This window comes from Danio rerio, chromosome 11 (genome assembly GCF_049306965.1).
Source record: "Danio rerio strain Tuebingen ecotype United States chromosome 11, GRCz12tu, whole genome shotgun sequence".
In the NCBI taxonomy this organism is placed as follows: Eukaryota; Metazoa; Chordata; class Actinopteri; order Cypriniformes; family Danionidae; genus Danio; species Danio rerio.
The window spans coordinates 43719443-43737500 of record NC_133186.1 but is presented as its reverse complement, the minus strand read 5'-3'; the positions used below and the strand labels follow the sequence as shown (position 1 = coordinate 43737500).

General features: G+C 39.5%; 1 long non-coding RNA gene across 1 annotated transcript in view; it reads right to left on the bottom strand.

Annotated features, from left to right (window-relative positions):
• Positions 1 to 6312: 6312 nt before the first annotated feature.
• Positions 6313 to 18058, bottom strand: part of LOC141376673 (uncharacterized) — a 227007-nt gene continuing 215261 nt past the window's right edge. The window contains exons 5-6 of the long non-coding RNA XR_012387368.1: positions 16846 to 17008; positions 6313 to 7107 (exon numbers count right to left, since the gene is read on the bottom strand). This is a non-coding gene — a long non-coding RNA (uncharacterized lncRNA). The remainder of the gene's footprint in view (positions 7108 to 16845; positions 17009 to 18058) is intronic.

Genomic DNA, 18058 nt, shown 5'->3' with positions numbered 1-18058 from the left:
AGCCGCTGTGACGACTCCTGATAAACAAAGCTACTAAGCCAAAAAGAAAATGAATGAATGAATGAATATATATATAAAATGATTGTTTATGAAGCACAGTCCTTTAAATATTTATACAAGTATGACATAATAATGGAGCATAATGGATGTTTAAACCTTTGCTTTGGTAAATCTTGTGTACACACTGTCTATTTACACTGCTATTCTTGCAGATCTGCACACAAACACACTTTTGCCATGCATAATTGAACTTTGGCGAATTTAAATAATAATTAATGTGATGATTTTGTGACACACACACACACACACACACACACACCGTGATTTTCCTCCACATGACGCTCCAAGCTCACTTGAGCAACCAATAAGCCACTTAAGCCTGGTATCCATGGTAACCTCACACAGGTTTTTAACAGGCTGTTGCTTCTCCATCCATGTTCACTGTATTAATGAGATAATTACACCAGCATACATCCCGACTGCTGTTTAGAAACACTGGATAACGATGCCTATTTACATAAGTTAATTACGACAAACTGAGAAGTCAATGCCTCCGTTTGTTTGTGCCTTTGTAAAGCGCTCAACCTGAGTGAAGCCGAGAGTCTTGAATATTGAAAAGCTGATGCATTTAGTGTTAAGCATCTACATGGAAAATTTGCTTTTTATTGTAGAATTATAAAACACTTACATAAACTCAGAATCAGATGAGGCATGCTTCAAAACATTTAAAAATTGCCTATTGCATTCATTATTTTACAATTATATCTAAGGTGTTGCTGATAAGTATAGACCCATCCCAATGGCGACTGCTGTTGTTATTCCAGTTGTGTTATTTCTTTTTTTTTTACCTTCAAGAAAACACTGAAAGCATATATTATGGTGTCATACTGATATAATGTGGCATTAAGATTGTAACTATACTGTGTATTTACACTGTGGCCATATTCAACTATGTAAACACAAGAAAACAACATTAACATTATAGCAGACACTGTAAAAAGCTCATCGCAGCCACTAGACTTTTCTGACAGGGTATTTGAATGTCATCGAGTGTCAGAATGTTGTGGGACTGCTGCATACCTGCCAACACTACCGTTTTCCCAGGGAAGCTCCAACCCAATTTCACCCCAATTGTAAATATTTACTGTAAACACTGACAACGCATCTGAACATTTGACTGTGATTGTTATTCTTTGTCCCTTATTATTATTTTTAGAGTTTAAAAGCAGCATGGGTGGTCTTTAATGAACCTAAAAGAGCACATGTCACTCCGCTGCTCATCCGTTTGCACTGGCTGCCAGTTGCTGCTCGCATCAAATTCAAAGCTCTGATGTTTGCTTACAAAGCGACTTCTGGCTTTGCTCCTTCTTATATGCTCTCACTTCTGCAGATTTTTGTGCCCCCCAGAAACTTGCGTTCTGTGAATAAACGTCGACTCGTGGTTCCATCCCAAAGAGGGAAGAAATGATTGTCCCGAACTCTCGCATTCAATCTGCCCAGTTGGTGGAATGAACTCCCTAACTGCATCAGAGCAGCAGAGTCACTCGCTGTCTTCAAGAAATGACTATAAACTCAACTATTTAGTCTATACCTCACTTCCTAATCTGCAATTGCCTCTCTGGTTCTACCCCTAACTGTATTAGTGTGAGCTCAAACTCCCCTCTCGCCTTGCAAATGGGAGGGAGCCCCGGGCTCGAGAATCTTACTAGCTCAGGGCTCTCTCCTGAGACAGCATGCCAAACAAGCTTTATAATCAATCATCAGCTGCATGTGAACTCTTGAAATGATGTAAGTGGTGATTTGTGAGATGGCCTCATCCACTGATAAAATGACTCATTGGATTTACTACATTTAAGGGAAGTGGTTGCAAACAATTTATATCGGTTGAATTTAAACAAACAAATTAAATTAAGTAATGTTCAACTTAATTTGTTTGTTTAAATTTAGCACATATAAATTGTTTGAATACAACTAATCTTTTTTTTTGTGTGTGTGTCACTTTGTTTTTTGGGGGGATTAAATCTTTTTTAATCTATTTTTTTTCCATCAAAATATGTATGAAGAGTGTATATATACCTTCTCTATCAGATATAAAGAAGCACGCACTGCTGCAGAGTCAGCCGGGGGGTCGAAGAGTCTTCCCATGATGCCCTCATGCTGTTCAGCCAAGCACTGCATCGACGGCGGAGAGAGAAGCTCCCCTGCTAAGTTTGAAAAGACCAATTTTCAGCTAATATGGAGGTCGTGACAGCGGCATAAAGGGCCTGGTAGGACATTATAGCGGCGGAATTGTAAATATTGGTTAGAGACAGACGCAAATGGAGGGGCAGGCAGTGGGAAATTTCCATACGGCGTGCTGCGGCACCACTGGTGGCCCACCGAGGACGAATAGATTTTCCATTCTAGTGTGTCACATTAGATTTTCGGAGGTGCTGGGTGGCAGGTACATATCATTAGTAACACTTTAGCGTGGTAATGAACCTTTTTATTTATCCTCCACTCTGCTCATGAATGCATAAGGAGTCTCTCTGCCACTGCCCCCCCCCCACCCCCCCCCCACCAGAGAGAGAGAGATAGAGAAGGAGAGACAGAGATGGAGAGGGACAGCAAGAGACAGACAGAAAGACGGATTGATGGTGGGATGGACAGACATAAAGGTTGACAGAGAAAGATGGACAGACAGACTGATGTGCAGATAGACAGACAGAGGGATGGATGGACAGACAGACAGACAGACAGACAGACAGACAGACAGAGGGATGGATGGACAAAGATGAATGGACAGAGATAAGAATGGACAGACGGATAAAAGGACAGAAAGAAGGAAGAACTGACAGAAAGATGTGCGGATAGACAGACAGAGGAATGGATGGACGGACAGACAGACAGACAGATAGACAGACAGAGGGATGGATGGACGGACAGACAGACAGACAGACAGACAGACAGATAGACAGACAGACAGACAGAGGGATGGATGGACAAAGATAAATGGACAGAGATAAGAATGGACAGACAGACAGACAGACAGATAGACAGACAGACAGAGGGATGGATGGACAAAGATAAATGGACAGAGATAAGAATGGACAGACAGACAGACAGACAGATAGACAGACAGACAGAGGGATGGATGGACAAAGATGAATAGACAGAGATAAGAATGGACAGACAGACAGACAGATAGAAGGACAGAAAGAAGGATGAACTGACAGAAAGATGTGCGGATAGACAGACAGAGGGATGGATGGACAGAGATAAGGATGGATGGATGGACGGACAGACAGACAGACGTGCAGATAGACAGACAGAGGGATGAATGGACAGAGATAAGGATGGATGGATGGATGGATGGATGGATGGATGGATGGATGGATGGATGGATGGATTGATGGATGGATGGACGGACAAAAAGACAGACGTGCAGATAGACAGAGTGATAGATGGACAGAGATAAGGATGCATGGACAGACAGACAGGCAGACAGACAGAAGTGTGGACAGAAGGACAGACAGAAAGATGAACTGACAGACAGATGTGCAGATAGACAGACAGAGCGATGGATGGACAGAGATAAGGATCGATGGATGGCTGGACAGACAGACAGACAGACAGACAGATGGATCAATAAACAAAAGGATGGACTGACAGACAGGCAGAAAGCTGGACAGACAGACGGACAGGTGGACAGACAGACAAGACAGATGGACTGACACATGGATTGACAAACAAAAGACAGACAGATAGACAGACAGAAAGAATGATGGAGAGACAGATAGATAAACAGACAGATGAACGGATAGACAGAAAAAAGGATGGACAGACAGACGGACAGATAGACAGACGTGTGGACAAACAGACATAAGGATGGACAGACACAGAGACGAATTTATAGACACAGAAGGACAGACAGATGGACGGATAGACAGAAAAAAGGATAGACAGAGAGACTGAGATATGGATATAGAAAAGGATGAACAGACAAACAGAGAGACGGACAGAAGGATGGTCAGACAAATGGATAGATAGACAAATAGACAGATGGATAGATGGATGGACAGAGAGATAGACAGAAGGATGGACAGACAGATGGACAAACATACAGACAGACAGAGAAGAATGGACAGACAGACAGAAGGATGGATAGACAGATAGACAAACAGACAGATGAACGGATAGACAGAAAAAGGGATGGACAAACAGACGGACAGATAGAAAGACAGAAGGACAAACAGATGGATATATTGATTAAAAGTGAGAAGAATGGACAAACAGACAGAAGGATGGACAGACAAATGGACAAACAGACAGACAGAAAGATGGATAGATGGACAGACAGACAGAATGATGGACAGACAAATGGACAAACATACAGGCAGATAAAAGGTTGGACAGACAAATGGACAAAGAGAAGAATAGATAGACAGATGGAGAGAGACAGACAGATGGACTAGTAGATAGACAGACAGAAAAATGGACAGACAGATGGAGAGAGACAGACAGATGGACAGATAGACAGATGTATGGACTGACACAGAAAAATGGACAGACAGAAGGAGAGAGACAGACAGATGGACAGATAGAAAAATTGACAGATGGACAGAGAGAAGGATGAACAGACAGACAGAAGAGTGGACAGACAAGTGGACAGATAGACAGATAAAAGGATGGGCAGACAGACAAAAGATGGAAAGACAGATGGAAAAATAGGCAGACAGACAGACAAACAGACAGATGGAAAAGATGAACAGACAGACGGAAGAATGAAAGGATTAGTAGACAGATAGACAGACAGAAGGATGAACAGACAGATACAGATGGATGATGGACAGAGACAGACAGATATCAATCACAGCCTCAGTGGATAGCAGCTTATGAAGATACATACATTAAGAATATTTATATAGCAAATAATGCCAGTGGAGTCATAAAATAAACGTAAAAGTGAAAACCAGATCTTCTGGCAGATTGTTTCTATTTTAAGAATGACATTTTGTTTTAGAGAAAATAAAAAAAAACGTCATGTATCAACTTTTTCTTCTTTCAAAGTAAATGAATGTTTATCTTGACTGAGAGTCTGTATCTCAAGATTATCTCTGAGTATCATAAGACTTTTTTGGTATTCGCATTAAAGCACATCACTAAACTACTTTTTTTCTTTTCTACTTGCAGTATTTTTGAAAGACCTTCAACATCCATGTAATTTTCCATTTTATAAAAGGTTCTTTATAGTGGAACTGCTCACTAATAATATGTTTTCATTCATTCATTCATTTTCTTGTCGGTTAAGTCCCTTTATTAATCCGGGGTCGCCACAGCGGAATGAATCACCAACTTATCCAGCAAGTTTTTACACAGCGGATGGCCTTCCAGCCACAACCCATCTCTGGGAAACATCCACACACACATTCACACACACATTCACACACACACACTCAAACACTACGGACAATTTAGCCTACCCAGTTCACCTGCACCGCATGTCTTTGGACTTTGGGGAAAACCAGAGCACCCGGAGGAAACCCACACGAATGCAGGGAGAACATGCAAACTCCACACAGAATTGCCAACTAAGCCGAGGCACGAACCAGCGACCCAGCGACCTTCTTGCTCTGAGGTGACAGCACTACCTACTGCGCCACTGCCTCGCCCTAATTTGTTTTCTGGACCAAAAAGTTCTTCCCTGTCATCAGTGTGAAACTCGCCTTCTAAAGCCTCACTTTTAAGATTGCATAGATATTCTTAATGAATCACTGGTTTAAAAAAAAAAAAACAATAAATAAAAAGAGTTGCTGTTATTTTAAAGTTGCTCTACAACCAGTGCAGCAATTTCACAAACTTCAGATCCAGTAAAAACAGCCTAAAACATCCCAGCCAGAAGCAATCAGCTCAGCTCATTGTTGTGAGCAGATCAGTGGCTAAATGCCCCCTGACAGACTCATGAGCCCCTCTGTGTGAACAGACCCACTGCTGCTTCAGCATCTCTGGATAATCAGGAGAATCTCTGACTCCAGTTGACCATTCCATGCACACATGCATACACAAGCACCCACGCACGCACACACACACAATCATTTAAATCACTAATGCATATAATAATAAGATACAGAAAAATGAATACTCAATGAATGTCCTCAGAACAGAGACCGTATCATCAGCACTATTGTGTTTTCATGCTTAAACAGCCTAGTGATTAAAAGGGTAATGGTTCAGTTTTCTATTAAGTGTACTGGAAAAAAATCTAATTATTAATAATTATTGAACAGTTGCTTTATTTATTTTATTATATATTTAGTTTAATTATTTTTGTTTAAATGTAATACAAATACAATTTTTTTCACGTGTTTATTATATATATTTTTTCAACTTAAGTAAGCATTACTGTTTGAGTTTAAGTTTAACAACTTTATTAATCAAACCAGGGGAAATTAAATTAGGACAGTAGCATTTCATGATACAACGAACACAGAGACAAATCACTTACAAACAATAGTAAAAAAAACAACAACGCAATCTCACGGCAATTCGTAACTTTTTTATTTAGTGGCTAATTCGTATGAATTCGTACGATCTGATTCGTATAATTTAGTACGATTTGCCCTAATGAGAGTTGGGGTTAGGAGTGGGGTTAGGTGCCTTTTTAAAATCGATAATAATTCAGGAGGGCTAATAATTCAGACTTCAACTGTATATGACCTGGGTAAGAAGGTAAAATAAAAAATTTTAATGAAAAACATAAATAAATCTGTTCAAAAAAGTAATTAAAGTGACAGTACAATTGACATTAGCATTCATTTTTGTCAGGATATATTATCCATGTATATGACCTTATGTGATGGGGGTTTGTTGTCCTGCTGTGTGTGTGAAAGCTGGGTTTGTCCTGTTCTCCTCCTGCTGGTCAGTGGAGCGTTTCGGCCGGTTCAGGGTCTCCTGCTCCCCCTCATCCTCCTGCTCATTTCCCTTTCATCTTCAGTGTGAAATCGTTGGCGGTGCGGCTCTGACCCGGGCATTAAGAGGTCAGCTATTGAAATCTGATGTGCACCTCTGGACGACAGAGAAAAGGCGGATCCACATCACTGTCACAGCTTTAGTGTATTTTGTCCATGCCTGTGATGAAGAACAGGAGAGAAAAAGAGTTTGAGTGCTGAAAGAAAAGAGGTAGCTGGTTTAATATTGCTTATTGATCTTTCTTTATATATAGGGCACACTTTACAATAAGGTGTATTTACTAACATGAGCTAATTAGGAACAATACATGTAAAGCTTTTATTAATAAAATATTTAATAGAAAATATAGAACTATTAACTAATAAAACATGAAGCATTGCTCTTTAAGCATGTTATGGGCGTGTTTTTCACAAAGCAACCTGATTGGTGGAATTTTTTTCTTTATTTAAACATAATTTAAATGTATTTTAAATGTGGGCAAGGGGGACTGGAAGGTGTGCTCCAACTATAGGGGGATCACACTCCTCAGCCTCCCGGTAAAAGTCTATGCCAGAGTACTGGAGAGGAGGATCCAGCCGATAGTTGTACCTAGGAGGAACAATGCGGTTTTCGTCCAGGCCGTGGTACACTGGTCCAGCTCTATACCCTTACCAGGGTGCTTTAGAGGTTATAGGACTATGCCCAACTAGTCCACATGTGTTTTGTGGACTTGGAGAAGGAATTCGACTGTCCCTTGTGGCATTCTGTAGAGGGTCAGATGGAGTCAGAGGCGCTCTGTTAAGGGCTGTCTCGTACCTGTATGAACAGAGTAGGAGTATGGTTCTCAATGCCGACAATAAGTCAAACTTATTTTCAGTGCATGTTGGAATCTGGCAGGGCTGACCTTTGTCACCAATTCTGTTCATAATTTTTATGGAAAGAATTTCAAAGCGCAGCCTTGGGCTGGAGGGGGTTCGGTTCGGGGACCACAAGATTTCATCTCTGTTATTCGCAGATGATGTTGTTCTGTTGGCTTCATTGAACATGGACCTTCATCATGCACTGGAGCAGCTTGCTGCTGAGTGTGACGCGGCTGGGATGAGAATCAGCACCTCCAAGTTGGTTTGCCATCTCCAGGTTGGAGGAAAGTCCTTACCCCAGGTGGAGGAGTTCAAGTATCTTGGGGTTTTGTTCACTTGTGAGGGAAGGATGGAACGTGAGATTGACAGGTGGATTGATGCAGCGGCAGCAGTATGCGATTCATATACTGGTATGTTGTGGTAAAGAAGGAGCTGAGCCGAAAGGCAAAGCTCTCGATTTACCGGTCAATCTACGTTCCTACTCTCACCTATGGTCATGAGCTTTGGGTCATGACCGAAAGGACAAGATTTCGAACACAAGCCCCTGAAATGAGTTTCCTCCACAGGGTGGCAGGGCGAACCCTTATAGATAGGGTGAGGAGCTCTGTCAATCGGATGGAGCTTGGAGTAGAGCCGACCCGACCCCGGAAAAGCGGTAGAAAATTAATGAAATGTGAGACAAATTTATGTGGACCACATATCAGTTTTTAACATCAGGACCAAATACTGCACTTGACATGTTGCCCATGTCTTGTGTGCTGCCTTAAAGACGGTGCCACCAATGCCAAACCTGGGTTATGTTCAGCCCACATGCTGTATGCCAGTGCCGGATGCCTGCTGTGCCAGCTTTATGCCAAACCTGGGCCGAAATTCATTGGGTTTTTTGATCATGATATGCTTTGACTACATGAAAATGAGCAGCATAAACATTCAACATAACATCTACTCCAGCTTTCCACTAAATACAAAGCACTTTGCCTGTTTATAAGATGGCAGAAATGATTTGCATCCTATAAACCAACACAGACGATGCTTGTTCTCTGCGCGACTTCAGAAAACATGTTGAAAGCAAACCCGAGATGTTAGATAAAGAGTAAACACGAAGCACGCAGCAACAAATAAAAGAACATGAGAGAAAGAAAGACTGGAGATACGGCGATCCTGGCCCTCGAGTGCAGGAACTTATCTGCCGACATCTGAAAGAAGCTCTAAAGTTCAAAATCCAGGGAGAAGTCTGGCTCTCCTGCACAATTATTTATTTTCCAAAGGCTGTCCCTAATCACAAATAAATAAGAGCTCAGACAGAAAAACGTTGAGAGAGAATGAGATATCGGGAGGAGAGGGTGTCTATCATTGCGGCAGATAACTGCTAGATATGATTGCCTTGATAAGAAACCATAATTTGGCTTTTAGAGATAGCCACAGGGGTTGAGCGCGTGCGCTTGTGTGTGTGTTTGCCTTCCACTTCTACACATTTTATCTTCCCCGTTGAAGAGCTTTTTATCTCTGATGATTTTCTCTCCTTTTTTTATGTGTGTGTGTTTTTTTTTCTTCCCTCCGCCAGAAGGTAAGATCACATACCCACAGAAGCCAAGAAGCGATGGACAAAATACAAATATTTGAAAATGTATTTCATGCCAATTATGTCAAGTTTCATGGCCCTGGCGCTGCACTGAGCCACAGCCTGGATGCCTTAATTTGTATAGAAATTGTAATCATTTGTTCATTTCAAGGTGAAAATTGCATTTTTTAATTTAAATTGTATCCTGCGTGATAGGCTATTATCTAGAAAAATTGTCTCTGTGTATTGCGCTCTATGCCCAGGCGTTACGGCTGTTAGCAGCCCTCTTACGTTCAGAAGAGGCTTATGTGTGTGAATCCCCAACAAAAGCCCGGTTTGTTCTTCCGTAAGGGCCTCCTTCTCTGCCTGAGCTCATTTGCATTTTAGTTATTAATATTAATTAGTCTGCCAGCCGAGCCGGTGCTGATTTTTATATGTAAATCGAACCTGGCTTCACAGCCGCCTTATCGCGGGGAGCGATCTCTCAGATTCCCAACTTCAGTGGGCCTTTATTCTTGCACAGAGAGCGCTTATCTACAGAGGCGAGAGGTGTGTGTGTGTGTGTGTGTGTTTGTGTGAAGAACAGAATAGGAAAAAATAAACAATTCCGACGTGCGCACACAACTCCAAGTCAAGAACTTCTTCGCAAGTTCTTTGGGAAGACTTATCCCGGCCCCAGATGATGATGACAATGACACATTCAAGACGAAGCCGGCTGAAATATCTTAATTCGACTTGCTCTTGCAAATTTAAGGCCTTACATATTGGAAGATCTCCCGCTGCCAAAGATGAGACTGAAATCCCAGCTTACAGAGGCCTCTGTCTGCGCAAAGCCCGAGTCAAAGTGGGACGTCAGACGGGCCACGGCGCAGGTACATTATGTATCGTGGAATAATTACGGGATTTAGAGAATTACAGGTCTCCGCAAGTGCTTTCACTGTGACAGCCATGACAGTCGGAAACAGCGGAGCTCTCTTAAGACACATAAGCCTCAGAGAAGAACACCTCCAGTGTAATCTGCCCGGATCAGGTCCTCTTTAAAGCCTCATTTTATGACATATACAGTATGTGTATGCGTTTGAGATGCTGTTCAAATGAAATCAGGCTGATTTGTTGTTTGTTTGCACAATATGGGGAAAAACAACCCAGTCAGATCTCTTTGTCTTAATTGTTGGGCCTAAACAGCAAGAATGTACCTGTTATACAGAACCAAACATTTCCTAGTCACTACCTAACAACCACCGTGAGATATTGTTAAAGAACTGTGACACACATGAACCGTTTTTATATTAAAATAATGTCAAATTATTGGTTTAAATGATGAATATGGTTTCAGTGGTTATCATTGTTGCCTTACAGCAACTGGGTCAGCTGGCATTTCTGTGTGGAGTTTGCATGTTCTCGTCGTGTTGGCGTGCTCCAGTTTCCCTCACAGTCCAAACACATGCACTATAGGTGATTTGGATTAACTAATCTGGCCATAGTGTTTGAGTGTGTGAGTGAATGAGTGTGTGTGGGTGTTTCCCAGTACTGGGTTGTGGCTGGAAGGGCATCCACTGCTTAAAACATATGCTGGAATAGCTGGCGGTTCAGCCTGCGGTGGTGACCCCTGATTATTAGGGACTAAGCCAAAGGAAAAAGAATGAATGGATGAAGACTGCTTTGCTGCACTCTCTGTAATAAAAAAACGCAAGCTACAGTATCAGCTCCAAACCTTAAAGCAGAGATGTCCGAACTAGCGTCTGCAGGCCAAAGCTGGCCAGTGGTAACCTTGGATTTGGCCAACCGTCCCATCGGAGAACAATGGGGATGGTTTAGAGATTGTTAATTTAAATTTAATGTAATCCTTTGTTTGTTTGTTTTATTGTTAAAAGCCAACTGAGTTGGCGCAATAGCCTAGTGGTTAGCGCACTGACAAATAGAACATTAGCACTTCGGGGCATCCCGAGTTCGAATCCCGGCTCGAGGAGATTTCCTGTCCCTACCCCCTCTCTCTCTCCCACTTCGTTTTCTGTCTGAAATACTGTCCTATTTTCTTAATAAAGGCAAATAGGCCAAAAATAAATATAAAAAATAAATAATAATAATAAAAGCTAACTGAAATTAAACGCATCAATTAAATGGTGTAAATGAACCAGTATTAGTTTAAATGCAGACTTTGGTGAGCAAATCAAGTCAAGGGCAGATTCTGCTTGACTATTCAGCATTGAACTCCAATGTGTTATAAATGTGATTTTTTTTTATTGTTATAAGTTATCATTTTAAAAGTTATATTTTGCATTAAATAATACAATTTAAAGACATATTTTAGATTTATTTAGAAATATGAAATAAATTAGGAAATTATCCATGGCAACTGTAATGTAAAACAGTTTGGTATATTTACCTTTGGCCCACGGCTCTCACTGATATTTGCCTTTTGGCCCTTCATACGAAAAAGTTTGGGCATCCCTGCCTTAAGTACAAATGTGTACCTATTTAAGGGTATAAAAAAGTACTTTAAGGTGCCAAAGTAGCCAAAGTGTTAGGTAAAATATGTACGTTTTGAAACTGTACAGCTTTTGTACCTCTGAGAGAGCATTTTTCTGTTCTGTTATTCGATTGTTCCTATTCAACATGAGTGAAATGTCCCCTAAACGTTGGAAAGAGAAACATCTGAGCAGTGAAGTTTGTGAAAGTCAAAAGTCAGAGATTTTATCAATTCAATCTACATTCTTCCAAGATCAAATGATCTAATCTAGGATGCTCACTTTTATAACACACTCTTTGTAATCAGAGGGGTAAAATTATATGCAAATGAAACAATTTGAAGAAGTTAGATGTAAGATTTTTCGTGTATTGATCATTTTTCTTACAAGTGGGTCAACATCCTGTAAGGAAACTTAAAAGTAAAGACCTGGGATGTTATTGCCAGGAAAATAAAAAGCATGTGATGCCCACTTTTACCTAATGATACATAAAGGGACATATTACTGAGGATTAAAACGCTATTTTTCAGGATTTGCTCCAGAGTGTGTCATAAACCTGAAAGTGGGGCAATAATGGCTTTGTTAAAGCATCCTTCACTGAGTTTGCTGGATCAGGTTCATTCCTCATTGCTGTCCAGTCCACAAGTACAGTGTTGTAATGGTGATGCAGAGCACTTGAGTTTGTGGTCACAGTGCACTTTTCTTTTGTTTGCTTATGAAAACACTATTGGTTGGGTTTAGGGAAGAGTTTAGGCCTGTGGTTCGCTAGGTGATCTGTACAAGGCGTGTACAAGAATGACATGTATCTGAAATGTACGACAAAACATACTTTTTTTCAGCTTCCCAAAACATTTTATCAGCACCCTCTAGTGGATGGTCCTCTGAAACGTGTAATGAAACATTCCTGGAGCAACGTATTTGGCAAAAATGTAGGCTGAGGCGAGTATTTTCCACGAGTTAAAACATTCTGCTCTTGTTGATAACATTCACTGGCTCTTAATCCACAGGAATGTGTCAGTGTTGTACTTGTGCTGCAGAGCACTCGGGTTTTAGTCTGAGGAACCACACTTCCACACAATAAATAAAAGCAATGTAAAATCAAGGTAAAACTATGTGGTTGCAGTGCAATTTCTTTTAAGTCTGCTTTTAAAAACGCTTTTGGTTGGGTTTAGTAAAGGGTTTGGCTCAGTGCTTTGCTAGGTGACATGTATGACAAGTCCTATTTTTTCATGGAGGTGTGAAAGAGCAACATGCATCTGAAACGTACTGTACAACAAAACATACTCTAAGTAACATTCTTCAGCTTCCCAAAAAATGCCATCAGCGCCCTCTAGTGGATTGGTCACCTGAAACGTGCAACCAAACATACCTGGAGCAACGTATTTTGTAAAAATGTAGGCTGAGGCGAGTATTTTCAACGAGTTGAGAGTTTTACTTTGTGAAACTTTTAAAATGTTTACTCTCATTGATAACACAATCCTCCGAAGTGTGTCATAAATCTAAAAGTGGGGCAATAATGGCTTCATTAAAGTGTCCTTCACTGAGTTTCCTAGGCCAGGTCCATCCACCTCCTCATTCTCCATGCCTGTGCAGTCCTGCTTCCTCACCGCTGGCTTTCCTGAGCCCTCGCTCTCTTAAATGAGATCCAAATCTAGCAGGCATCCCATGCAGATGCCTCTCGCCGTGGGGCCTGCGTCCTGGGAGATAGCAGTCCACCAGCAGCCTCCTCTCCGCGGCTCAACAGTTTCATTTCCATCCCTCTGATCTAAACAAGCCCATTACCGGCAGGACACAAGCCCGGGCCCCTGGAGAAAGCTTGCGGCTAAGCCACCGTAGCTCATAGCCACCTTCAATGGCCATACGTCTGGTGTAGGGAGCACATATACGGGCCGCACTTTATCAGAACCTCTCCAGAGAAGCGAAGGGAATTGGCTCTTGTGGGTCCCGTTGAATCCTCCTCCTGTAGTCAATCAATTAAGGGATCAAAAGGCGAGGGTAACAAAGACGAGGACACACGGTTGACGGGGTGGTGCCTTGGAGACGGAGAAACTTGCAGGATTCGATGGGACAGCCAGAACACGTGCTTTCGCTTAATCTAGAAGACACTGCGAACACCGCACACATGCATCTGACTGAGGACTGCCACCGAAACACAAACAATATGGGATGAAGAGCACATTGTGGAGTATAAAGACTTTAACACAATCATATGAGGCTGTCAGGAGCAGAAAACATTAGGTTTATGCTCTGCTGAGCCATTGAAATCAGTCAGTGTATTATGGATATAGACATGCTGAGGTCATGGGTTCAGTTCTCGCGGAATCCATATTGAAGTCATTTTGGATTAAAGTATCTGGCTAATGCATACAATGTTAAGAGAGTCACTGTGGTATGAATTACTAGAAGGTAAAATGCCGTTAAAAGCATTGTTCATCCTCAAAATAAAAATGTTCTCACTATTTACTCACTTTTAAGTGGTTATAAACCTTTATTTGCTGTTTTTCTCTTGCTCTTGAACACATAAGGAGATATTCTGAAGTTGGTTTGAAACGTAATTGTCGAAAAATAGAAAACACTATGGAAGTCAACGGTTACTGGTTTTCAAAATAGCTTCTTTATAATTCAACAGAAAAAAAGATTAAGATTTATTAAGAGATTTCTTACAGATTTATTAAGAGATTTATTATAGATTTAATAAGAGATTTAATAAGGATTTAATAAGAGATTTACTAAAGATTTAATACAGATTTTTATAAGAGATTTAATACAGATTTAAAAGAAATTTAATACAGATTTATTACAGATTTAATAAGAGATATAATAAAGATTTAATAAGAGATTTAATACCGTTTTATTAAGAGATATAATAAAGATTTAATAAGAGATTTATTACCGATTTAATAAGAGATATAATAAAGATTTAATAAGAGATTTACTAAAATATTTAATACAGATTTTTATAAGAGATTTAACACAGATTTAAAAGAAATTTAATACAGATTTATTACAGATTTAATAAGAGATATAATAAAGATTTAATAAGAGATTTAATACCGATTTATTAAGAGATATAATAAAGATTTAATAAGAAATTTATTACCGATTTAATAAGAGATATAATAAAGATTAAATAAGAGATTTAATACCGATTTAATAAGAGATATAATAAAGATTTAATAAGAGATTTAATACTGATTTAATAAGAGATATAATAAAGATTTAATAAGAGATTTATTACCGATTTAATAAGAGGTTTGATAAAGATTTAATAAGAGATTTATTACAGATTTAATAAGAGATTTAATAAAGATTTAATAAGAGATTTAATAAAGATTTAATAAGAGATTTACTAAAGATTTACTAAAAGATTTAATACAGATTTAAAAGAAATTTAATACAAATTTATTATAGATTTAATAAGAGATTTGATAAAGATTTAAAAAGAGATTTATTACAGATTTAATAAGAGATTTAATACAGATTTAATAAGAGATTTGATAAAGATTTAATAAGAGATTTAATAAAGATTTAATAAGAGATTAACTAAAGATTTACTAAAAGATTTCATACAGATTTAATAAGAGATTTAATACAGATTTAAAAGAAATTTAATACAAATTTATTACAGATTTAATAAGAGATATAATAAAGATTTAATAAGTGATTTATTACAGATTTAATAAGAGATTTAATACAGATTTACAGATTTAATAAAAAAATTGTATATAAAAAAATTATATATATATGATAAAAAACAAGACAAAACAAAAAAAGATTACAATCAATTATGAGTTAAACTGAAGTGTTACCAAACACATTATGTAACAATTTACAGCATTTACTTATTACTCCTCTATTATTGTTATATTAACTGTTTGTTAGCACTTACTCCCCCAATCCTACACTATAAAAAATCTTACACTTTACTTGAATCAAATAAACTTGTCTATTCATCTTAATTTCATCAACCTACAAATATTAAGTTAAACTTTATATAACTTATAAAAATGTAGTTGAAACCTGATTAAACATTAAAACAAGTCAAAGGAACATAAACATATTGGTTACACTTTAGTTTAGGTCACCATTCACATTATTAACAAACCCTTAACTAATAAACTATTAATTAGCTGCTTATTAATAGTTAGTAATGTAGAAGTTGGGTTTAGGAATTGGGTAGGTATAAAGAGGCAGAAAAAGATCATATCTTAATAATAGGCAGGTAATATGCCAATTGTTAATAGCAGGAATTGAGACCTAAAGTAAAGTGCTACCAACATATTTATTGTCTTGGTTTTTTCATTCATTCATTCATTCATTCATTCATTCATTCATTCATTCATTCATTCATTCATTTTCTTTTTAGCTTATAGTCCCTTTATTATTCTGAGTTCGCCACAGCGGAATGAACCGGCAACTTATCCACCATATGTTTTACGCTGCGGATGGCCTTCTAGCTGCAACCCATGTCTGGGAAACATCCATAAACACTCATTCACACTCATACACTACAGACAATTTAGCCTACCCAATTCACCTATAGCGCATGTGTTTGGACTGTGGGGGAAACCAGAGCACCCGGAGGAAACCCACGCAAACGCAGGGAGAACATGCAAACTCCACACAGAAACGCCAACTGACCTAGCCAAGCCTTGATCCAGTAACCTTCTTGCTTTGAGGTGACAGCACAACCTACTGCGCCACTGCGTCGCCCTTATTGAGCGAATGGTCTTAGTTAATGGTTTGTTAATAGCATGAACTGTAAAATAAAGTCTGACCATGCTTTTGTTTTAAATGATGCTGAATTATTTAGTTCTACATATTTCAGAAATGATGTTTCCAATGAAAAACCAAGCAGTTTATGAAGCTTTTAAACTGAAACTGATCATTAAAACATCCATCTTAAAGCACAAATGTCTACATTGAGCTATCATCAGCTGAAATCTGCAGTATGTGTGAAATGTCAGGAGCGCAGCAGCTGCTTTAGGCATCATGTGGTCTGGAATCTGCGTTCATGCCATCAACATACCGGCAGTTCCTGAAGTATGTGCCGCTCATTCAGGATCTGCCACATGAGTCCAGGCCAAACCACACACACATTCAGGACGGCACAGAATCAAGGACTTCCCACAGCTGTACTGTACATACTGAGTTTCACAGTCTGTTCACATGCGCAGAGATTCACTCCAAGCCTATCAAGGAAAGAGATTGTGTCAGTTCAATAATCAGTCACTTCTGGAGGTCCTGCAAAATCATCAATCTGTGTTCATCATACACTCTCAGAAATAAAGGCACGAGAGATGTCACTGGGGTGGTACCTTTTTAAAAGACACACATTTGTAACTAAAGGGTCCCTGTTAATACCTCAAGGGTGCATATTAGTACATAAAAAGTACAAAAGTGGTCCTTTTAAAATGTTTAGGTACAAAAATATGCTTTTGGGGGCGACGCAGTGGTGCAGTAGGTAGTGCTGTCACCTCACAGCCAGAAGGTCGCTGGTTTGAGCCTCTGCTGAGTCAGCTGGCATTTCCATGTGGAGTTTGCCTGTTCTCCCTGTGTTCGTGTGAGTTTCCTCCGGGTGCTCTGGTTTCCCCCACAGTCCAAACACATGTGGTACAGGTGAATTGGTTAAGCTAATTTGTCCGTAGTGTATGTGTGTGAATGAGGATGTGTGGATGTTTCCCAGAGATGGGTTGCGGCTGTAATAGCATTTGCTGCATAAAAATGTGCTGGATAAGTTGGCTGTTCATTTCGCTGTGGCGACCCTGGATTAATAAAGGAACTAAGCCGAAAAGAAAATGAATGAATACTTTTGAGGTACCAGTATGGACCCTTTAAGTACAAATGTTTATCTTTTAGAATGGTACCGCCCCAGTGACAGCTCTTATACCTTTACTTCTAAGAATTTGCATTCTTAGATTTTTATTTTAAGCTGTAAACTGACTCTGACTTTCAGCAATCAGAATGAACTCATCCTGCAAATGAGAATCAAAAATCTTAGGAAAAAGTTTGTTAAAATAGTGTTAAAAATCTCTTCTGGAGGTCCTGCAACTGGATGAATTAACACTGTAGTCTGATGCAAAACAAACAAATAAATAAAGGCAGCACAGTGGCTCAGTGGTTAGCACTGTCGCCTTACAGCAAGAAGGTTGCTGGTTCGAGTCTCGGCTGAATTAGTTGGCATTTCTGTGTGGAGTTTGCATGTTCTCCCTATGACTGTAGTGTATGAGTGTGTATGGATG